Source organism: Coenobita brevimanus, chromosome 110 (assembly GCF_032717465.1).
Source record: "Coenobita brevimanus isolate Jiangsu-jjx chromosome 110, ASM3271746v2, whole genome shotgun sequence".
Classification (NCBI taxonomy): domain Eukaryota; kingdom Metazoa; phylum Arthropoda; class Malacostraca; order Decapoda; family Coenobitidae; genus Coenobita; species Coenobita brevimanus.
This window is the reverse complement of record NC_137063.1, coordinates 32,168,286-32,180,815: the sequence shown is the minus strand read 5'-3', so window position 1 is coordinate 32,180,815 and position 12,530 is coordinate 32,168,286.

Sequence of the window (12,530 nt, the reverse complement as noted above, 5' to 3'; positions counted from 1 at the left end):
TGATCTGGTGGTGAGGGTGGGTGTTGGTGGTGAGGGTGGTTGGCCATGTGGTGGTGGTGAGGGCGTGCTGCTGGTGGGGGGGGAGGCGGGTGGGGGTGTGGTGTGGCGTGTATAATGAGAATGGTCATGGGGTAGGGGGGGTGTGGTTGGGCGGGTGGTGCTTGTGCGTGGTGGAGTAGTTGGACGTGGTGGGCTGGAGAGTGGTGCGGTGTGTGAGGTGGTGGGTGGACAGGTGTGAGGGGGGTGAATGGTGGGTTGTGGTGATGTGGCGGCGTTGGGCGGGGGGTGGTCTGGCTGGTGGGCCGAAGATTCGGCTGTGGGCGGCGGGGGCGGTGATGTTTCCTCTTCCTCCGGCTCCGGTTCCCTGGGGTCGGTGTTTTCTACTGGTGGGGTATTGTCTTCAGGGCCCTGGTCCTCCAGGGACAACACTTTATGTCAACCTGGGGTGTTTAGTTTTTGCCTGGCAGCCTTGAGTTGCTCATGGATGTCGTGGAGTGGGCATCTGTGGCTACATGTGGAGAACTCCCAGGGGTTGACTGAGATGAGATTTTGGTTCTCCTTCTGGCTGGGGCGTTTGCTCGAAGGATAAGCCCTGGGTAAGTGGGGTGCCGGTGTGGGGCTGATGTGGGCTGGTGAGGGTTAGTGCTGGTTTATTCATTGGAAACTTGCTAACCGCGCTGATTTGTTGGGGGGTGGAACGGGAGGTCAGAAGTCGTCGTATCAGCTGGATGTCCCTGTCTAGATCCCCCGTTGGGTCGTGTATGATGAAGTGCTCCTTGACCATGCTGGGAAGGACTCTGAGCAGGGTACTGTATGTATGTTGTTCCGGGGCTCTGTCTCTGCTTCCGGGTATGCCTGGATCAGTGTATCATCCAGGTTGCCATCGTATGTTAAGTTATCCAATTGTGAAAATGCCACTACTTTTCCCAGGGAGGGTGTGATGGCTTGGGTCACTATTTTCGTGAAATTCGCCCATGTTAGTTTGGGGACGACTTTGGGCACAATACTGGCTGCTGCCTTGCCCAACAGTCGTAGGGTTACAGCTATTTTCTGTCTATCATCCTCAAACCCGATATCGAGCAGAGGTTTGATGATGGATAAATATGTATGGATGTCATACTGTTCCAGGTCGAATTTGGGATTGAACGTGTGGTTTTGTCGTTATTTTGATATTTTCCCTGTTTTGTTCCTCTCTTAATCTTAATTCTGCCCAGGTCAAGAACCACCGCTGTCCACCAGTGTTATGCTACGTGTTTTTAGGGCGGCTTCCCGTCCTAGAAACGCCTGGTCTGCAGTTGGGTTCTTTTCTTAACTGGGGCTAGACCACAAACATAAGAGGAACAGGACATAAAAACTCTAGCCAACAACCTACACATATATTCACGAATTCTTCAATACAGTAACAGGCAGACAATCTCACAATATTTATGTCACATCAACTCTTAGGCTGCTGAATCTGGTTGAGTATCTCGCAGGATATGGGAAAGACACAATAGGTATATCAGGGAGAGTGGGTGTGGCACCGTTCACTGTCTTTAGGCTCGTGCTGTATTATGAGGAATGGGAGTTCAGTTCTAGTTATTTCACAGTACACAGTCTATCACTTTAGTGGCTTTTTGTCCTGAGAGGACTTATTGCTCCACCGTTCTACACTCGTGCTAGGAGTTCACTAAGGGCGGATGAGATTATGGGGGGAGGTGGGAGAGCTAAGGATTACTATAGGTTGGCACAATCACAAGAGGGGGGGTGTTGGTTATGATTAGCCACTGTTGCACTGGATATCCTTTTTTCTCTTGGCACTGTCCTTCACTTTAGTTCACATCATCACACACTCATGGGGCCACTATTTGTCGGCAAGGGTGGGCGTCATCTCCTTCCGCAGACTGTGGGTGGGGAGTAGTGAAGGACCCCTCGTGCTGGGGGCTGGGGGTTGAGTCTGGCCTCCGGGTTACGGGCCAAACAGCCTCTCCAGGCGTTTCCGTATGCGCCTGGTGGACGAGCAACGTCGCTTGGGCCGGGGGCTGGGGAGGCCTCGCCCCGGGGTGCTGGGGGCACTGTCAGGGTCCCAGTGGCTGCGGTCCCCTTCCTGGTGTCTCACCGTCAGAGCAGGGCTGTGGTGTTGTCCTGGGCAGAGGTCCGTCGGGGGCGGGTCTTCTCCGGGCGCCAGTTGTAGGGAGAACAGCCCTGGGGACACTACAGGGCCTTGCCACCAGTCCATTAGCTGGGAATCCTTCGTCTGGGGGCTGCCTCGATCCGGGTGGGGATGGGGACACCCAGCTCTGCTGCAGGTGGATGGCGAAGGGCAGAGAATGCCCTCACATTGTGATGTCACAGGGGGCAAGGGGCTTTGGTAGCGTCTCTCCCTGGCGTGGCTGGAAGTCGTCAATGAGGTCCCTTGGGCAACAGGAGGAGGGCGACTAAGGGCGGTCCCTACCCAGTCGACGCAGCTGGAGGCCATCGCTGGGGCCCAACATCCTGACAGGGCCGCAGATGGGGCCCGGCTGGAGGCTGTCGCCGAAGCCCCATATGAAGGATGACGTGCAGACGAAGAGAGGCTTGAGGCCATCTCCTGTCTATGGGCGCAGCTGGAGGCTGTTGCTGGTGTCGTGCCCTCCGAGCCTACTGCAGAAGGAAAGGGGACGTGCCCTTCTTTCTCCGTGTGTGGTTGGAGGCCATCACAGGTCCTGCAGGGGGGATAGGAAGCCCAGGTGGAGCAGCTAGAGGCTGTCACGAAGGTGGAGCAGCTAGGGGCTGTCACGAAGGTGGAGCAGCTAGGGGCCGTCTCTGAGGGTGAGTAGCTAGAGGCCATCTCTGGGGGGCTGCTTAGGGCGGAAGGTTCAGCTCTACAACCGATCCTGACGCAGGCCGGTCTGGCGAGAGGGTAATGTGCCCGGGCTGAGGTGTTCGTGTCAGGCCGGTTCTGGGAAGCAGGGGCCCACAGCTCCTACGGACTTGTGCCGATATAGCATGGACGTCCTGCTTGCACTGTCTAACCCTCCATTGTCGCCTACTGGGGGTGTCGTTGTGTCATTGGATGTCGGTATTTCAATATATATATATATATATATATATACAGTATATACACATAGATGCACACACACACACACACACACATATATATATATATATATATATATATATGTGTGTGTGTGTAATTCACCGGGTCGGTCAGGATCACTTGATGGTCGTGATCGTCAGCTTTTACCCTCCCGGAAGGGAGCTGAGAGCTCATATAGTCCGATCTAAGGGCAAGGCTGTGACCTTCACACACGCACACACCCGTCTCCTTGCTCAAGGGGGACAGTAACCACCCACTTCGTCAGTGAAACTTTTCGCAACCTGAGCGAGGCGCGAACTCCCGTGTGTGTGTGTGTGTGTGTGTGTGTGTGTATAGGCTACATATATATGTATATACTGTATATATATATATATATATATATATATATATATATATATATATATATATATGCCTTTATCCAATTTCCCTTACAATATACATACTATGGTATACAAGATGTGGAACGGGTACATTGACAGGCTAGTTAACAACAGTACATCATGTCACACATACACTGTGTTAACGCCTGAGATACTGTACAGGAGAATAATACAGAGGGATGGTGACACAGTTCATACAGTCCTATCTCCTTAGTCTTTATATAGTGTACTGGTCTGTTGAACTTGGGTATCGCCACAACACATGTGTATTATTCTAGTCCAGGAACTTAGGCACTGACACAGTATACTGGGTACGTTATGTTAGAGACACTTTCACAGGTAATATTCCTGTCTCACTCTCTTTAGAATATACGGGCACTGTCACTTTCAAGTCTTTGGTACAGCGCTGAGATCTCACTGTGTCGTCACTGGGCTGGCAATGTCTGGGCTTAGTCAAGGTGGCGCCTGGGAGTCGGAAGATGCCCCACAGGTGAGCTCTCTCGCAGTAGGCACGGAACTGCTACTGGGGGAGTCACAGCCTGGAGGGAGAGACAGAAAGGTGTCCCGCGCGGATGCTGGGTGGAGAGTGGGCCGCACAAGGGACCTTCTCCTCCGGGAGAACCCTCGGGACTGTGGACAAAGGGCGTACAGTGGCCGTCCCTTCCCCGACACTTACAGTGGCCGTTGCCGTGGTTCCACAGGCCCTTGGGATAGCAGCAGAAGGACGTACAGTGGCCGTTCCTTCCCCGGTACATACAGTGGCCGTTACCACGGTGCTGCTCCTGAAGGAGGAAGAGGCAGATGAGGGACGTACAGTGGCTGTTCCCTCCCTGACGCATACAGTGGCCATCGCCACGGGTCTCCCTGCCCGACGGGAAGTAGCTGAGGGACGTACAGTTGCTGTTCGCTCCCTGGTAAGTACAGTGGCTGTTACTGCAGTGCTACTCCTGTAGGAGGAGGAGGAGGAGGTGGATGAGGGACGTACAGTGGTCGTTCCATCCCCAACTCATACAGTGGCCATCATTGCAGTTCCACCTCTCCTGCCTTTGCCTGTAGGTGTGCGTACAGTGGCCGTCACACCGAGGGGGGCTCCAGATGTGGCTGCAGCAGAAGGATGTACAGTGGCCGTTCCTTCCCTGGTACGTACAGTGGCGGTTACCGCGGTGCTGCAGGGGAAAACAGCTGAGGGACGTTCAGTGGCTGTTCCCTCCCCGGTACGTACAGTGGCCGTTACTGCAGTGCTGCCTGGGACTGTATCTGGAGCAGTCCCACCCCGATCATGGCGAAGGCTGGTCCGGCCAAGAAGTAGTCTCCCATCACTGCGACGTCGTAGTTGGGCAGGTTGAGGGGAAGAGGGACACAAGGTCGGGGCGTATCTGAGCCCGTCTCGCTCTGGGCCGGTATCGTGTCCACCTGGCCCACTGTGGTGTTCTCCTGGGGTGGGGGAGGGGCTGCAGCTCCATAGTGGGGTGGGGGGTCTGGCGGAGGGAGCGCGCATTTCACCAACAACTGCATTGAGAAAGTCACGGCCCCGTGACTGGGGATGGTATGTGCTTGTGGTGGAGGTCTGGTGTGTAGGTGTGAGGTGTTGTAGGAGAGAGATCCAATGTTGTGTGATGTGGTTAGGTTCTTGGTGTGGGTTGAATGTTATGTGGAGCGTGGAGGTGTGTGGAGTGTGGTGGAGGCCACGGATTTGTTTTATTCCTCGTATTCTCTGTCCAGGTCCGTGTGGAGGATGCCAGACGACGTGTTGAAGTCTCATCTCTGGTGGTGGTGAGTGGTGCGGGGCGTGTGGCTGTATGCTGGCCAGGGGTGAGGTCCTCGGGCTTTTATGGGGGAGGCTAGGGTAGGAGCGGCGGCTTCCCCTGGGGAATTGGGTCGGTGGAAGTTTCCACATTGGCTGATGTAGTCTGAGGGTGATAGGAGTGGTACTGGGGGTGTGTGCCGTGTCTGAGGTTGTGTGTGGTGATGTTGGGGGTGTAGGAGATGGTGTAGGGGTGTATCTGGCTGGTGGACGTGAGAGGCGTCCGGATCTAGTGGTGGTGGTAGTGAGGACGGGCATGGGGGGTGAGGCGGTGAGACCACGTAGTGGGGTGGGTGTTTGGTTTTGGTTGTGGGAGGGTTGGGAAGGTGGTGTGTGTGATGGGGAGTGGCATGTATGGTGGGCATGATCAGTGGGTAAGTGATATGAAGGTGAGGGTGCGTGGGTGGCGTGGGAGGTGGGTGGTATTGCTGCACGTGGGTGGCTCGTAGGTGAGGCGGTTCGGGAGGGGGGGACAGGGGTAGCGGGGGTGGGGAAGGGTGTGCGTAGCGGCGGTGTGGTGCGGGTGGTTGTTTCCGCGGCGGCGGGGGCGGGAGTTTCTGTGGGGTGGTGTTGTGCTGGTGAGTTACTGGGGGTGTGGGTCAGTGACAGAGTTATGGGGTACAGGAGGAGGTGAAGGTGAGGCGGCAGTGTGGGGTGTGTTGGGTGGAGAGGATGGTGATGTACCGGAATCAGAGGAGGCTGGTGGGGGGTCAGGTGAGGGTGCAGTGGGGGAGGGGGTTGTGGAGGGGGAGGCAGAGGGGGAAGGTGAGAAGGAGTAGGTGTATGAGTCAGTGGTTGGTTTCTTGGAAGGAGGAGAGGGCGGCGCGGCATGACAGGAGGTATGGGGCGCGTGGTTTGGCGGGGTGTTATTGTTAGTGGGTAGGAAGGGGCGCACGTGTCGGTTGCGATATGTGCGCATTTGCCCGTGATGGTGGATGATGACTTGATCTGGGTTAGGGACTTTGATGATGGTGAAGAGGCCTTCAAATCGAGGTGACACCTTGTCTGGGGTAGGCAGGCGTGCCACGAAGACAGAGTCCCCCGGTTTGTAGGGGTTGGAGTTGAGCGTGTCTGGTTGCAAGTCTTGCTGTTGCTGAGGGTGATGGAGCTTCCTCTTGAGGTGGTGTAGAGGACCGGTGGTAGAGGGTGGGGGAGGGGACTGAAGGTGCAGGCGGAGGGGCAGAAGGAAAGGAGCTTCCCCAAAGACTCACTCGTGTGGGGTGACCCCATCATCCCTAGGGCATGTGTTCAGACCCCACTGAACGATTTTTACATGGGTGAGCCAGTCTTCATTTCCCGTTTGTATGATTCGGGCCCACACCTGCTTGAGGAGGGAACGATGGCTTCTCTCGCACACGTTATTTCCTTGGGGCCAGCAGGGGGAAGAATGGGATATTTGATAACCAAATATGGTAGTTAACTCACCCCAGACCTTCCTGGTGAACTCGGGTGCATTATCAGAGTGTAGGGCCTGGGGAATCCTGAAATATGGAAAAACATGGCAGGCCAATGCGTCGTCTACTGTCACGACGTTGTGTTCTTTCGCGGAGCAGGCAATGAGGAATTTGGAGTATATGTCAACAAAAGTAATAATGTAGCCTGCTGTGGGTGGTAGGGGGCCGACTACGTCGACTGACAGTAGTTGCCAATGTTTGTGTACAGTGATTTTCCCCACGGGTCCGGCCGTACCAGTGACATCCTTCCCCAAGGAGCATGTTCAGCACGTTTGGATGATGTTCTTGGCAATGGTGGAGGGGTTGGGCATCCAGTATATGTCATTAAAAACTTGTAATAGTTTTTTGGTGCCAAGTGGATGCCATTGTTAGCGTGGAGATGAACCATGGCGTCATGTGTGGTGTCGGGGTCTAGAACTATGTGGCCGTCTTGGTTAAACAGGTGTTTGCCATGTTGGTATAATTTGGCAAAGGTGTGCGGTGGTATCCACGAGGGAGCATTGCTTGGCCTGCCACATTTGAATGAGGTCTGTGGTGGTATGAATGGAGTTAATGGGTAGACGGGATAGGGCGTCGGTGTTTGTATGTAACTTCCCAGGTCGGTATGATATCTCAAAGTCAAATTCCTCTAGTGCTTCTCTCCACTGGATTAGTTGGGTGTTGGTGGTGTTGGATTGTCGAAGCCACTGGAGAGATTGATGGTTGGTGATGATGACGTGGGTGCTTGAAATGTATGATTGAAAATAGTCTAAAGCCCATATGATGGCCAGGCACTCACATTTAGTGGCAGCTTAATTCCTCTCAGCCTGGTTGAGGGTGTGGCTGGCGCAGGCAATGATGTGTTCCCGCCCGTCCTGCACCTGTGCAAGTACGGCACCGATGGCAACCAGGGATACGTCGATGTACAGATGGAAAGGTAAGTTGTAGTCAGGGAAGGCGACAATAGGGGCCAAGACTAGTTTGTTTTTGAGTGTCAAAAGCAGACACCTGAGCCTCGGTCCAAACGAAAGGCTTGCCTTTCCATGTGAGGTCATGCAGGGGTTTGGCAATGTTGGTAAAACCTTTGACAAAACGCTGGTAATAAGAGGTCAGTCCAAGGAAGGCGTGCACTTCGTGGACATCCTTAGGAAGGGGGAGGTCAGCAATGAAGCACAGCTTGTCAGGATCAGGGGAGATGCCCTTGGCTCCAATCACGTGTCCTATGAAGGAGACGGATCTTTCGGCTAGGACGCACTTCGAAGGCCTGAGTTTTAGTCCGGCCTGGTGTATGTGTGTAAATACCTGTTTGAGGCGGTGGAGGTGGTTGGCCCAGGTTCGCCTGAACATGATGACATCGTCAAGATACGACAGGCAGATCTCCCAGGTCATGCTGCTGAGGACTGACTCCATAAGACGGAAGAACGTGGCTGGGGCATTGCAAAGTCCGAAAGGGAGGACACTGAATTCATAATGTTTACCATTGCTGGTGGCGAAGGCTGTCTTCTGTTTGTCCTCTGAATGGATGGGGACTTGCCAATACCCTGATTGTAGATCGAGGGCGGAAAACCATGACGAGCTGTGTAGCAAGTCGAGGGAATCGTCTATCCTGGGCAGGGGGGAGGCGTCCTTGGTGGTAACATCATTAAGCTTAAGGTAATCGACACAGAACTGTGTGGTGCCATCCTTCTTTCTAACGAGCACGACGGGCGAGAAGAAGGGGCTGGTGGAGGGGGAAATGACGCCAGCATCTAGCATGTCCTGGACCTGCCGGTCTTCTTCTGCCCGTTGTTTAGGGTTCTTCCATCATGAGGGTTGGCGATGGGTGGTCCTGTAGTGTGAATTTTATGGCTAAGGTAGGTGGTGTGCCCGATGTCCACTGGGCCAGATGAAAAAAGGTCTTGGAAGTCCAGGAGGAGTTGTCAAAGGCTGTTGGCTTGGTGGGTGGAAAGGTGTTCAGGTAGAGCAGGTAGAGCGGCAGGGGAGGGGGAGAGGGTGTCACAAGGCTCGGCTTCCTCCATGTCCCCTACTACTAAACCTCAAGGGAGGGCAAGTGGTGTGGCTGTGGCGGTGAGGTTGGCGATTCGCACTGTTTGGACGTGAGGCGGGAGGAACATGGGAAATAATAAACAGGACGATAGGGCCCCCAATGGTAAGTTGGGGGAGAATAGTACAGAGGTACCGCTGGGCCTGTTTAGTTGCAACCAAGCCTCGTGGTGGGGGGAATGGTAATGGCAGAAGCAATGGTAGCAGGAAAAGTCGGAGGTGGAGGGAAGGTAGGAGGGGGAGAAGAAAGGAGATGGGAAGGTGTAGTGGTAGGTGAAGTGCGGAGCGCTGGTGGTGGAGATATGCATGTGCAGAGTGGTTAAGGGGGAGAAGGAAGGCGGGGTGTTGAGGGTGGAGGGGTGCATGTGCTGGTCGGGGGGGAGGCTGGAAAAAACTGGAAGCAGCACTTGTGGTAGTCAATGTTGGCATGGAGCTTCTGTAGGAGGTCCAGCCCCAAGTAGCTGTCGTACGTGGGGCAGGTAGGGTCAAAGATGATGAAGGGGTGTCTCATGGACACTTGTTGGTGGATTTCAGTCCACAGGTCCCTGTTTCCCCACGGATGGGCAGGGGGCCGTCCCCTGCGTCTAAGAGGTGGGCTGAAGTGGGGAGAAGGGGGCCAAAGATGGAGCTGTGGTGGGAATAAAAATGTGAGTAGAGGCAGGATCTGGCAGCTCCTGTGTTGACCAATAGTCTTGCCTTGACCCCATTCAGCCTCAATCTGTCGTAGACTGGGGTTGGTATTTATGAGAAGTGGCCCCTGCCACCGTGGGGAGGTGCTGGGGTGGATCTAAAAATCCATCTGTTGTATGGCGCTTTCCTCGTTGGGCTCCATTTTCCCGGGGTCTGTATATGAGAGGGGTGGAGTGTTGTCTTCAGGTGCGTCATCGTCCAGGGATGAGACCTTCTGGTGCCCTTGTGGGGCCACCCTGCATTGTGCGGCTTTCAGCTGCTCACGTATGTCATGCAGGGGGCAGCTGCAACTGCACGTGGTGAATTCCCATGGATTTATAGATATCAAGGTGGATTTTTCTCTAGGGTTGGGACGTTTCTTCGGAGGGTGTGCCCTGGGTATGGTAGGTGACGGCTCCGTAGTGCGTTGTGGTGAGGGCGTTCGTTGCTTTTGCAGCACCGCCATGTTCGTCGGGAACTTGCTAACTGCATTTATTGGCTGAGGTGTGGGGCAGGCAGCAAGGAGACATCATACAAGTTGTAGGTTTTGGTCCAGGTCTCCTGATGGATCATATATTGCGAAGTGTTCCCTGACTGTGCTCAGGAAGATTCTCAGCAGGGTATTGAATATATGTTGATCCTGGGTGGCTGCGTTGGCCTCTGGGTAGGCGGCAGTGACGAGTCGCCAGGCCTGGATGAATGTGTCATCGAGGCTTCCGTCGCATGTGAGGGCGTCTAGTTGCGACAGAACGACAACCTTGCCCAAGGAAGGCGTAACTGCCTGTTTCACGATGTGTGTGAATTGGTCTCATTATAGTTCCGTGACGATTTTCGTAGCTATGCTTGCGACTACTTTGCCCAGGTGTGGCAGTGTGGCGGCATTTTTCTCCCTGTCATTTTCAAACCCTATGTCCAGTATGGGTTTTACCACAGCCAAGTACACATCGATGTCGTATTGTTCGGGGTTGAATTTTGGCAATTGGATGTGTGGTTTGGCCATCATTGTGCTAGATTTCCCTGTTTGTTCCTCCATGGTCTGCTCAGGTCCAGAACCACCGCTGGCCACCAGTGTTATGCTGGATGTTTTTAGGGCGACTTCTTGTCCTAAAGACACCAGCGACTGAACGAGGTCCTCTTTCTAGCCTGGAACTAGAACACTTACAAAGGAACAGGGCATAAAAACTCGGCAGGACACCTTAACACATTTATTGCCTTAATCCAATTTCCCTTACAATATACATACTATGGTATACAAGATGTGGAACGGGTATAGTGACAGGCTAGTCAACAATAGTACATCACGTCACACATACACTGTGTTAACGCCTGAGATACTGTACAGGAGAATAATACAGAGGGATGGTGACGCAGTTCATACAGTCCTATCTCCTTAGTCTTTATATAGTGTACTGGTCTGTTGAACTTAGGTATCGCCACGACACATGTGTATTATCCTAGTCCAGGAACTTTGGCACTGACACAGTATACTGGGTACATTAAGTTAGAGACACTTTCACAGGTGATATTCCTGTCTCACTGTCTTTAGAATATATGTGCACTGTCACTTTCAAGTCTTTGGTACGGCGCTGAGATCTCACTGTGTCATCACTGGGCTGCCGATGTCAGGGCTTAGTCAAGGTGGTGCCCGGGAGTAGGAGGGAGCCCCACAGGTGAGCTCATGTGCAGTAGGCACAGAACTGTTACTGGGAACATCACAACCCGGGCGCATTTCTGGTCTAGGGTGCAGGGAGGCCATCTCTTGTCAGGGCCTTGACCTGGTGAAGGGCCCTCGAGGCTGGGACCAAACAGCGTCAGGAGTTGGGCCTGCCGCTTCTTACCCCGGGCGGAGGGCCGACGGTGAGTGGGGTCCTGCCCTGGGGTCCGAGGGATGTCCCTGAGAGGCCCAAGGCTGCAGTCGCCTCTAGGCTGGGGCGCCGTCAGGGACCGGCTGTGGCACCTCGCCCACGGGGCATCCATCAGGACCGGGTGTCATCCAGCGGCAGGCTGGAGGGCGTGGATCCCGCCATTTGCTATCGGGCCTTGCCACCACTTCTGGAAAGGCAGCAACTCCGGGGAACTACACCTGGATGGAGAGACAGAAGGGCGTCCCACGTGGCCGCTGGGTGGAGAGTGGGCTGTGCAAGAGACCTTCTCCTCTGGGAGGACCACTGAGACTGTGGACGAAGGGCATACAGTGGCCGTCCCTTCCCCGACACGTACAGTGGCTGTTGCTGCGGTTCTGCAGGCCCTTGGGATAGCAGCAGAAGGATGTGCAGTGGCCGTTCCTTCCCTGGTACGTACAGTGGCCATTACAGCGGTCCTGCTTCCAAAGGAAGAAGAGGCAAATGAGGGATGTACAGTGGCCATTCCCTCCCCGGTGCATACAGTGGCCATCGCCGCGGGTCTGCCTGCCCAACGGGAAGTAGCTGAGGGATGTACAGTGGCCATACCCTCCCTGTACATACAATGGCCGTTACTGTGGTGCTACTCCTGTAGGAGAAGGAGGAGGAGGAGGTGGATGAGGGACGTACAGTGGCCGTTCCCTCCCTGACGTGTACAGTGGCCGTTGTCGTGGTTCCACCTCTCTTGCCTTTGCCTGTTGGTGTGCGTACAGTGGCTGTCACACCGAGTCGGGCTCCAGATGTGGCTGCAGCAGAAGGATGTACAGTGGCCGTTCCTTCCCCGGTACGTACAGTGGCGGTTACCTTGGTGCTGCAGGGGGAAACAGCTGAGGGATGTACAGTGGCTTTTCCCTCCCCGGTATGTACAGTGGCCGCTACTGCGGTGCTGCCTGGGACTGTATCTGGAGCAGTCCCACCCCGATCGTGGCGAAGGCTGGTCTGGCCGAAAAGTAGTCTCCCATCACTGCAACGTCGTGGGTGGGCAGGTTGAGAGGAAGAGGGACACAAGGTCGGGGCGCACCAGAGACTGTCTCACTCTGGGCCGGTATCGTGTCCACCTGGCCCACTTTGGTGTCTTCCTGGGGTGGGGGGGTCTGGTTGCGGGAGCGCGCATTTGACTATATATATATATATATAAATATATTAGCCAAGAAAGTCCGCCCGGAGGAAGGACTCTCTTGGCTAGCTCCTGCTGAGTGCTGATTGGGCCTTTGGCCAATATACCTAATGTAACTTTTCAAC